Source organism: Lycium ferocissimum, chromosome 2 (genome assembly GCF_029784015.1).
Source record: "Lycium ferocissimum isolate CSIRO_LF1 chromosome 2, AGI_CSIRO_Lferr_CH_V1, whole genome shotgun sequence".
Classification (NCBI taxonomy): domain Eukaryota; kingdom Viridiplantae; phylum Streptophyta; class Magnoliopsida; order Solanales; family Solanaceae; genus Lycium; species Lycium ferocissimum.
In genome coordinates, this window is record NC_081343.1 from 62448848 (window position 1) to 62461031 (window position 12184).

The following is a 12184-nucleotide window of genomic DNA, read 5'->3' on the forward strand; positions in this document are numbered from 1 at the left end:
CCCGCTCCAATACGATGGGCAACATCATCATCAATCTCCCCGTTTTCTTGGATTATAGACCCAAGATACTTGAAACTTAGGTATGACTTGTGTATGGATCTTCACTTCCACCTCCGCGCTCCAGGTACTCAATCTTAGTCCGGGTTAGCCTGAAGCCTTTAAATTCTAGGGTCTGTCTCCAAACTTTCAACCTATTGTTAACTCCACCGCACATCTCGTCGATCTATCTGCGAATAACATACACCACGGCACATTCCCTTGAATATGTCGAGTCATTTTGTCCATCACTAAGGCAAATAAAAACGGGCTAACGGTTGATCCCTGGTGCAACCCCATCAAGACCGACAAATAAAAACGGGCTAAGGGTTTATAATTTTTTTACAAATATAAACTTATGGTTCAAGTTTCACATTTAAAAAATTTGGAATCATTGATTTGGAATTCCCTATCCTACCTTTTGGAGAATTTGGGATTTGAAATCATGATTTGAAGTTGAAGTTGAAGTTTTGCAGATTTCATAAACAAACGTGATTTGAAATCAAAACATGAAATCATGATCCCAAATCACATTGCCAAACGCCTACTAAGGACAATTCGAAAACGAAAGTACCATTGTGTTTTAGCGAAGAGAATTTGGTTTACTTCTAGAAGACCCATAATTTTTAGAAAGTACATTTTCTCTCAAAAATATATACGATCAGTTCAGAGCTAGGAAAATCTTATACTAGAAAATGAAAGAGCATACCATCCAGCTTGGTCTCCAGATGGAGAGTTAAAATATGGAGCAGGAGTACTGCTCTTTTTTTTGAGTTTAACTACTTGTTTTGTCGCAGTTTATTTTAGCGCCAAAACTGAAAAGTTTATAACTGACCACCAGCGGTCGGTTTTAAATTTCCCGGAAATTTATTTAGAAATAGTGGTAGAAATGTATCCAACCATGTTAAACGGGTTCGATTCCCGAATGGTGCATTTTATAATTGTGTAATTTAAAAATCAACCTCCATACTTGCCTCCAATTTTTTGTCGATATTTGCAGTTTTTAAGTGGTGTTTCAAATTTTGAGAGTCAAACCAATTTTTTTTACCATATTTTTTCATATGCTTTATAAATATTTTTCATTGTCAATTATTGTGATTTATAATATTTTTTATAGAGTTTCCAAATATGTAAACCTTATTTCAAAAAATTAAAGATTTCATTTCCGAATTCACAATCAGTGTTTTATAAGTTTAAATTGGGACGGACTGGATAATATAATTCACTGGCACTGTAATCTTTTTTTAAGTTATCTGATCACATTTACCTGTTATAGTAAGTGAAACGTTCTGCCTAGTTTTCGAAATAATGAACCTCAAATTTTATTGAGGATAACCTTTAGATATCTTTCTAATGATGTTATGGTATAAAACAAAAATATTACACTACTCGAATTGTGGAAGCAATCACTAAAGCTTGCATTAGGGTAGGTTGTCTACATCACGCTTCTTGAGGTGCAACCTTTCCTCAGACCCTGCTAACGCGAGATGTTTTGTACACCGAACTGCTTTTTTCAGTTTTTGCCAGTACTCATCATCCCTTTTACGTAACTACATAATTTTTTCTAAGTTCTAGATCTCATCTTCTCTATCCATGCCTTACTTTACGCTGCCTCTCGATTTCTTATTACTAGCTTTTCATCATTCCAGTTTCAGGAGTAAGAGAAACTGAGAAAGCTTATTGGTTCTCATTAATTATCTTATCGTCAAACTGGGAAGAAGTAATGGCAACATTGACAAAATTGTCTAATATCCATGCATGCAAAACCAAACACCATCTATTCTGGCGAAATTTTACAAAATTAAAACACCCCTTTTATTTGATAGTACAACACACACTTACATATAACTGGAGTTCATGCATAAATATATACACTTACATAGACTTTAAAGTTGGTACATAACATAATTACACAAAAAGAAAAACAGCTTCGACAGAAATAAAATAAAACACACAAACATTACAACACACAATAGTCTGCTCTTAGTTTGGGTTAAATTTCAAATGGGGGAATTTATGATCATTAATTAATCCTTGATGATAAAAGCGCAGGTACTCTTCATAACTGTTGGGGGACCAACACCACTCCATTATCTCATAATCCCAATTATTATTAGCACCTGAAAATGAAGGTCCAGCCACAACTTTCTCTTCTGGAGGTGGGATCTGCGTCCATTTCTGCAACTCCATAAATTGTTCAGTTGTAGGCTCTGGAAAAATAAATTCCGCCTTCTCATAATTTATTTTCATCTCGTCTTCAGGAAAATAGTCGGAAAACATAGCATCAAAATTAACGCTGGTTTTCTCAAAGTTAAAGTCCTCTTCACCTAGTTCTACTATCGGCTCCAGCTCCTCGTAATCCTTCACATCTAACGGAATTTCCTCAAACTCTCCAATATTTTTCGACCTCTTTACTTCCTCGACATTTTTTACCGTTATTTTCACCTCATCACCCTTGTTAAGAGACCCCATAATGGGAAAAAAAAAAAAAAGGACAAGAAAACAAAGAAAGATCAAAAGAAGAAGAAGAGAAGTTTTTTTTGCGCTTCGATAGAGTGAGGGAGAGAGTGTATATATAGTGAGGAGAGCACCGTTATCGCTTTTGGATTATATACCTGCATGCATGAGTCATCACATAAGCACACACGCAATTAAGGTGGTGCTTGTTTTTTCTCATGCAAATTAAAAAGGGAGATTAAAGAGAAGTAAATCTTGAGTTTTTTCAAAAATATTACTCTGGTTACATATATTAATAAGTGATGAGTTGTTTAGATTTCTAGCAGAATTAATAATTCGAACGAACAAAGTAATTAAACTGGAACAAAGAGGCAGCTACCGAACTACCTCTTGTCCGTTAAAAGAATGAAGTATTATGCATTAAATTAAATGAAGGGTTGTCTAAAATTTAGTACTAAAAAGTAAGGTCGTTTAGTTAAGATTAGTTGACTTTAACTTCTATGAGAATGCATAAAATTCAAGATAACTACAGTGTAATTTATGTGGGATTAGCTAGTAACATGATAAATAAGAAAAATTACATCTGTTACGATGGATTAAATAAATACTAATTATAGTTCACTCAGAGTGTGGCCTAGTGCTTAATGAAGTGGACTGAATAATGAGGTCTAAGGTTCAATTTTCAGCATAAGCAAAGGAGTACTCCCTTCGTAACAAGATATTTGTCGCGCTTCGCTTCTTAAAAGTCAAAATACATGAACTTTGACTAACGTTTTGAGATGTAATTTTCACCACATTGATTTGAGAAAAAATGCAACATATAGTACTTTTCGTATAGTTTTTTAATATCTAAATTTTAATTACAAAATATTAAATTAATTTAATCTAAGTTAGCTACGAGAATTAGTCAAATTGACTCTCAAAAGTGAAACATGACAACTCATGTTTTGAGACGGAGGGAGTAGGTGATTTCTTCTCGTCTGTCCACGTTTTCGCGGATAGAGTTATCTAGTACCTATGCTAGTGAGAGGTAGCATATGCCCCATAGAATAAGTCAAGGTGCGAGCAAGCTAACCCAAACATCTGTATAATATTATCAGTGTATATAAGTTAAATCCTAAATATATTGGGTAGTTTAAATTGTTAGATATTAGAAGAAGAAAAAGAATTCACTTTTTTTTTTCAAAAAGGATAAAAAGGTCATATACCGGAAAGGAGGATTGCCCATAGCATTTAAACATGTAACCCCAACCGGAGAAAAGGTAGATTCCAAAAAAACACCGATCACTTTTGGCACCTTTATGAATTTTGTAATGTGAAAGCTTCCTTCTTCTTTTTCTTTTTGGTGTTTTGCTAGTTTTAGAGCTAAGATAATGCATGTATTGCACTTGTGTCAGTAGGTTCTAGAATACTAATTATGTGTCATTTTATTTTAGAACTTTACAAGAGTAACCGTTTGTTTGTATTTGAGAATGAACTCTCGTACGTAGTTCAGTTTGGTGGTTCTGTAGTTGGCATGGCGTCAGTCTATTTTATTTTTCTGCACTGTAATACAAGGACTTAGTTTGGATAGGGTGGCGGTGTTAATGCCAGTTATGTTTTTGGTGTTTACTTGATCCATTGTTTTGTGTTGTAGAAATTAAAGATGCAATCGAGGTTGTTGGAACCTTCAGCAACAAAACATTATATGAGTTTTACAAAATGAAACACGAAACTAAATTCAAGGAAAAGTTTATGAAAGCAATTTCACTCAAGGATGGTTGATCAATTCTTTTAAAGACCATCTCGTTATTTAAGTGTGGAAAGCATTAGGAACCCTAAATTTTTCCTGAGCGATTTCATTTTTCGTTATGTCCCAGCACAGTGCTTCGCTTTTGATTCTTCGAAAGAATTAACTTACGTCTCCCTTCTTCATTGATTTGGGGAAAAGGAACCTAAAGCATCTCCCTTCTTCATTGATTTGGGGGAAAAGAAACCTAAAGCGCTACCAGAAACCTATATGCTCGTTGGGTAAATGAAACTTAACTAAAACATCCACATACAAAAAGGAAACATATTCCATGAAGTAAAATATGTATTACATACTTTCAAATTGTCAAAAACAACTCGAATGCATTAACAGAAGGCAATAAATAAAATTGATGAACTATCAACCCCCTTACATAAAGAATTGCTTAAGATAGACATATTTGCATAATAATATAAAAGAATCATATACTTTCCTCTATTGCTAGTTAATGTCCAAAATTTCCGTCTTCCCTTCTTTTTTTCTAGTCAAAATTTCTTCTTCATTGACATGTTTTATAGTCAAATTTCCATATTGAATGTTCAGCTGTTGAAGTTCAAACCGTAGCAACCAGACGAGAGTTTTGGATATCAAAGCCTTCAAATCTAGCTGGTGATTTAGCTTGCCCAAGTATATATTGTTGGAAATCTTACGGAAAATACTTCATCACGAACACGTGTAGGGACTTTTCTTCATCACGAACATGTGTAGGGACTTTTCTTCATCACGAACACTTGTAGGAACTTCTTTTACACTTGGGGAAAATGCTTGATCACGAACCCTTGTAGAGAAACTCTTGATAGCTTGAGGCATGTCAATTAAGACACTGTCCTTAAGGATATTTCACCCGGTATGGGTGTATCCCCCAGGATTCAACAAGCTCTTCTAGTACAAAACTAGGAGCGTAATCTAACAAAGATTTATCTCAAAATAAAACCCAAAGACACAAAAATATGGGAGTAAGAACTTTTCTTGATGTATCTCTTTTCTACAAGGAAAAATATGTTTATGTCTCTCATAGAAAACCCAAGACTACAAAATGAGGAGTATATTTTTCTCCGTTTTTCCTTCTCAAGTAACTTCGCAAAATGAATACATAGAATATATAGGTTGAGAAGGGGAACAAGATATTATTAACATAATAAAGACCATAGAAGGCCGTTCAAATGGTCAAATACGTTTTCCATCATGAAATCATTATTTTGAATAAATTATAGTAAAGACCAATAATGGCTATTAATGATAATAGAACCGTTAAGATGATTTCACGATTTTTCCTCATAGTCTCTTAGACACAACGCCAACTTTTAAAACACCATTGAAGAAAATATTAATACCCATTAAATAATGAATCTAGACATTTCTTTTTGAGATATTAAAACAATTTTTATAACAATCCCCCACTTATCTCAAAAAGAATAATAAAATATAAAAAATAAAATAAGAAGTTTTGCTGGTTTTTTTTTTCCATATGAGTACAATGCGTCGAATCTGGTGTCTCGTAGACTATGAACCAGACCTAGATAAAATAAGATTAAACTCACAGAATAATTGGTGAAGCTTAGAACTTCTATGAACCAAGAATTCTTTTGTAAGCTTAGTGGTCTTATTCCATCACATTATACTCGCACAATCTTTGTCGTTATCGCGGTTTTGCGCTATGAGGCCGTGCGCGTGTCCGGTATTCATGAGTGCTCTAGAAATTTGTCACAATTTCATAGAAGCGCACCACTCCACACTCATATAGGTCCAATCATCAAGTGTATTGGCAGAAAGCAATACACCACCTATAAAGGATATGAATTGGATTAAGAGTTTATAACTCAAACCTCACTTTACCTTGCAGTAATTGCACTATATTCACACACCATAGGAAGAGATATAATTTTATAGTGCACACTTGATCAACTAATGACTTGTTATTACCCATATGAACCTAATTCATGGGATCTCCAATCACATAGGTTGGGTTACCATCATTGTTGATCTTCTCAAATTGACTTAAAAATCCATTCCCTCGATGTTTCTTATAGTCTATGAATTGATCGATTCACCTCCGACTTCACATAATTTGCATAATTAATTTCATTTCATAGCGAATCGCTTTAACACATTATGTCTCAAATACATATGTCTATTTTTGCCATCAAAAATTTATATTTCACTACGCTATTGTCGCTTGACGACCACAATATATAGACACAAAAGATGTTGGCTTTATTCCAATTGGAATACTCACTAAGAGGTCTCTTCAACATTTAGCCTCATCACCAACCAACTTCAAAAATTCACTATATTTAGTACCATAATTATAGTACCTTTCAAAAAATATATTTTTTCAAAACCGAGGAGCATAACATTATAAGACACCCCCACACTTTCAAATATTTCAATCTAAACATAAATATATATATGGATGAAAATTTGCGAACATCTTATCATCTCAAAACGTACGTAATATTTGAATATAATGAAGACCATAAAAACTCATCAAATGGTGATTTAATTTGTCAAACTAAAATTCAACGGTCACCTTTTTTCTCATGTTTAATAAGAGCCATTAACACCAATAAAACTAATCATTCAACACAAAAGAGTCAGTATGATGAAAATCAAATTCTTATATTTAAATTCAAATAAAACTGCTCACAACTATTACATTTACAAACCATTCAAATGATTGCGGACTAATATAATATCCAAATAACGTATACAATTAGGCATATAACAAATAATGATTTCATCATTAACACCACATAAAGATTATTCAAGGCGATTTAATATATTAAATATTACCGTTATAACTTTGCACAATTTGAATAGAGAGACCATTCAACTCGGTTTGATAAGCTTTTAAAGCTACGTTTGAATTGTAAAATAATGCTCCATTAATATAATATTAAAGTAATAAATCTAGACAAAAACTCTGCAATATCAACTTTATCTATTTCAACAAGAGAAACTTGAACTTGTATTTTCTTATATAAGAAAAACTAATATATCCAAGTCTAACTTACCATAAACTAAATGAAATAATCATGTAAACACAAGTACTAGCATTTTCACCTTGGAAGATATTAGGCACAAACAAATCATGATTACAAAATTCTATGCCAATAAAAATATTGTTTTTGGTTAACACAATTATCAGGCTCAAAATAAACTTTCACCCCCACTTTTCCTAATAATCTCATAGAAACTAAATTGGTTTAAAAATCTTAGGAACATGCATGTACCACCTCGGCTAATGTCAATGTTTTTCCAAATATGTGTTCAAGAAGAGAATTTTCCATTCCAAGAACTTGAGTAGTTCTAGAATCACCAACATAAATCAATCATTCTTTTTCTTCAACTTGGGTGTAGAACACAAAATTATTTTAGCACAAATATGTTTAGTAGCACCAAAGTCTAACACCCAATCTCTCACACTAGCCACAAGATTCGCTTGAGAAATGACCACAACAATTATATCATCCGCTTAGCCACACTTATTTTACTTAGCGGGATTATCATTTCTCCGAATCTTCTTTTACATTGAGAGATATAATGGCTTAGTTTGCCACACATGCAATTATAGTTATTTTCACAGAAGATTTGCTTATTGACTTTGTGTCAACTAACCACGCTTTCTTTTCTCCAAATATAAACATAAAATATTGTCATACCTTATTAGCCTTTCCAAGACATGCACATATAAAGTTCTCAGCCTCTTCTCGGTACTTCCCAAACACGGGTGCATGGTTACCGACATTTCCCTTGCCTTAGGAACTTAGCGGCAAGAGGTGGCGTTGCCAAGAAAGAACATACTTGACGTCCCAACAAACTTGTCGTGGACCAACCGATTCCACCAAGTGCATCCCTATTGTCCCCCAAGTAGTTCAAGTAATATTTATCGCTAGATGCCTTGTTGGAAATATTATAAACCGTATTCTCCGTAAGAATAGAGTATAAAAATATCCTTAAGATTGTTGGAAATCTTACGGAAAATACTTCATCACGAACACGTGTAGGGACTTTTCTTCATCACGAACATGTGTAGGGACTTTTCTTCATCACGAACACTTGTAGGAACTTTTACACTTGGGGAAAATGCTTGATCACGAACCCTTGTAGAGAAACTCTTGATAGCTTGAGGCATGTCAATTAAGACAATCGTCCTTAAGGATATTTCACCCGGTATGGGTGTATCCCCAGATTCAACAAGCTCTTCTGAAGACAAAAACTAGAGCTTTAATCTAACAAAGATTTATCTCAAAATAAAACCCAAAGACACAAAAATATGGGAGTAAGAACTTTTCTTGATGTATCTCTTTTCTACAAGGAAAAAATATGTTTATGTCTCTCATAGAAAACCCAAGACTACAAAATGAGGAGTATATTTTTCTCCGTTTTTCCTTCTCAAGCAACTTCGCAAAATGAATACATAGAATATATAGGTTGAGAAGGGGAACAAGATATTATTAACATAATAAAGACCATAGAAGGCCGTTCAAATGGTCAAATACGTTTTCCATCATGAAATCATTATTTTGAATAAATTATAGTAAAGACCAATAATGGCTATTAATGATAATAGAACCGTTAAGATGATTTCACGATTTTTCCTCATAGTCTCTTAGACACAATCGCCAACTTTTAAAACACCATTGAAGAAAATATTAATACCCATTAAATAATGAATCTAGACATTTTTTTTTGAGATATTAAAACAATTTTTATAACATATATCTTGCCCTTGCACATGACCTTCCTTTACAACTCGAAGACGGAGAAGGTGAAGCTGAAGTAGATTCACTAATTGGTGATGATGCTAAACAGGTTAACTGCTTCCCATAATTTGCAAAGTACACATCATGAACCAATGGATTCATCGCTCGGCTAGGTGGTGGCCCATTAAAGAAAGGAGGGGATGTTGACAAGGGGGATGCTGATAGCATTGCAGCTGTACCAGCCTGTTAAACCACATCTAGAAACATCGATGATCAATTTCAGAAAGAGGGTTATAGTTAGAACTTAAGTTAGCACACTAACCGTGTAAAAGAAATGTACACCATCAGTCCATTTCATTACACCGTCATTGGATATAAGTTAAATCTCCTTGAACTTTCATTAATAGAAGCAATATTTGATCACAGTGCTTCAAAAGAAATGGCAGCAGCATAAGTGTAGAAAGGACAGAAAAGGTAAACGGGACAGTTGGTAAGTGAAAATACGAGCTATACAGACAAAAAGCTTTCTGATAGTGCACATTTAGTACTCTGATGAAGTTTGGATATCAAGAAGACAGTTAAAAGCATTTAAGGTAATGAGAACTAATTTGTTGAGTGCCTATTGAGGACACAAGGTGTGGGGATTCATATATCATGTGATGTACACATCAACAAGTCCTCCATTTCGATTTTCTTATGATTAACCCAGATTTACTCCACTCCACGACCCACATATTGATGTTTACCCTAGATCCGAGCATTACTTCGAGATAGTGCAAACTGATCAACTTAGACTGTAAGTTTTATACAATGACCCTTATTTAAGAGAAAAAGATTTATGCACTAATGGTTAAACTACACTGACTAATGGTTTGACTACACTGATCAATTAGTGTTTATAACTTGTATACATTAACTTGTAAGCATCAAAGCTACTTTGCAAAAACCACGGACGCAGCTTGCAACACTTCACTGATCTGCTAGCTAGAGACTAGATTCATGATCTTAGCTCGTAATCCATACATACATATGCCACTCAAAGTTAAATAGAAGCTTCGTGGTTGAGATTTCTGATGTTCTATACTGTTCTTGCGCGTGTAAGATTGCATCTTGCTTGAAATCACAACCTTTGGCAGACAAAAGTGTTGATTTCCACATTGACAATTACTTAAAACTGCAACTATATCCCTCATACAACGTAGCAGAGCGGTTCCAAAACTCTCATTTCATCTACATTTCCCCTTCCACATGGAATGATAAACATTTGTTAGTCTACGAAAGAAACTTGACAAAGAGAGAGAGTAATCACCTGAAGGGAAGTTTCATAACCCATTCAGATATTGCAATTTAGTCGACCAGGTTTGGGACAAACAAGTTGAATCATAGGATTATCTGTGACACAATTCATCATCAAAATCATAAATTAATCGGCAACAAGGAAAAAGCAACGGTCCATGACTCTTGAAGGTGGTCAGTAGTAATGGGAAAAAGAGAAGGAAACAAAAATTAATTTTCCTTAAAACAAAATTTTAGCTAAGAGCATGTTTGGCCTAGCAGCCAAAAACTGTTTATTTTGAGAAGTACATTTCAAAAAAGTACTTTTGGTGAGAAGCAATTTGTGTTTGGCTAATTCATTTGAAAGATGCATTTGAAGCAAATTGTGTTTGGCTAATCTGCTTAACAAAGTGTTTTTGAGTATCAAATTACGAAAAAGGACAATTATCAATGAACATTTACTATCAAGATTATTTTACAGAGACAATTTATTTTAAATATCTTTTATGAAAGATTTAATTATGTTTATACTTTTTTTTAATCAAAATTTTCAATTAATATAATACATATATGAATCAAAAAAAATATTAAATATTGATATAACATCAACACGATGATTTAAATATACTAAAAATCTACAACCAAAATAAAATTCAAAATCATTCCACAAATTACAAAAGTCTATTACATACGTGAAAGCTAACTTTATACTACAAATAATTTTTATTTAAAAAAAAGAATTATTAATTAAAAATTAATGGATTAATGAGGGATATACTTGGTAACATGTATTTATGGTAGGGATATGGTTTTCTTGAAAAAAATTATTTTTTGCTTTTGCTTTTTTCGAGAAGCAGAAAAATTGCTTCTCTCCAACTGCAGAAAAATTGCTTCTGCTTCTACTTAAAAGCAGCTTTACTAATTGGCCAAACACCTCAAATATCCCAAAAAAAAGTATATATTTTTTTCCAAAAAAAGTATATATTTTTTCCGAAAAAATATTTGTGGCCTCAAAACCGCTAGGCCAAATAGGCTCTAAATATGCTTGCCTAGGATTAAGGTCCTTCTAAGAAAAAAAAAAATCTTCATTAATTAATTATAAATACTACTATAATTTTAGGAATCAACATTAATTAAATAATTAAAGATCAACGTTCTATGATTATAGTATTAAATAATGGAAAAAAATTTATGGGTCTGATTTGGAATTTTTCTTTTGGAAGTTTCGTGAGTTGATAAGCAATCTTTTATTATGGATTTCAAATTAATTACGATATTTTAATATTTGATTAAAATATGTAAGAATAGTGAAATATAGTATATATTTCTTAATTTAATTTTACTATTGGATGTGAGTAAATTTTTTATTTCTGTATTCTATATATTCCTCTTTATGATAATCTTGTATTGCTAATTTTTAGAAAAAGCCAATTACAATTTTACTAATTATATGAGAGTGTTTTTTTTTCTTTTTTTCATTTCTTCTAATAGTCAAGATTTTGGTTTATCTGGTCAAAGAAGGCATCCTTTTCCTATATATATATATTTTTTTTTTACGTTTTCATCTTGGAGTCTCAATTAATGAGGAAATTAGTTAAAAGGATCTTTACAAAAATGAATAGATATGAACGATTCTGACATAACACATAGGTAATTTGTTATATTTTATATAGGATCATTTAATTAATAATTAATTCCTATTGGGTGAAGTCTTTTATTTCCTTTGGAGTCCCAATTAATTCCTGTTCAGGAGAAGCTCTCTCTATCAAAAATATTTTATTGTTAAAATTAAATTCTGAGATCTTTGATTAAGTTAAAGAAATTCTATTCATCCCGACAATTAGTAGGCGAATCCTTTCCTATATTAAGCCCAGGCATGCCCGATCTTAGACTCCTTATCCTTCGCCAACCTCTGAATTGG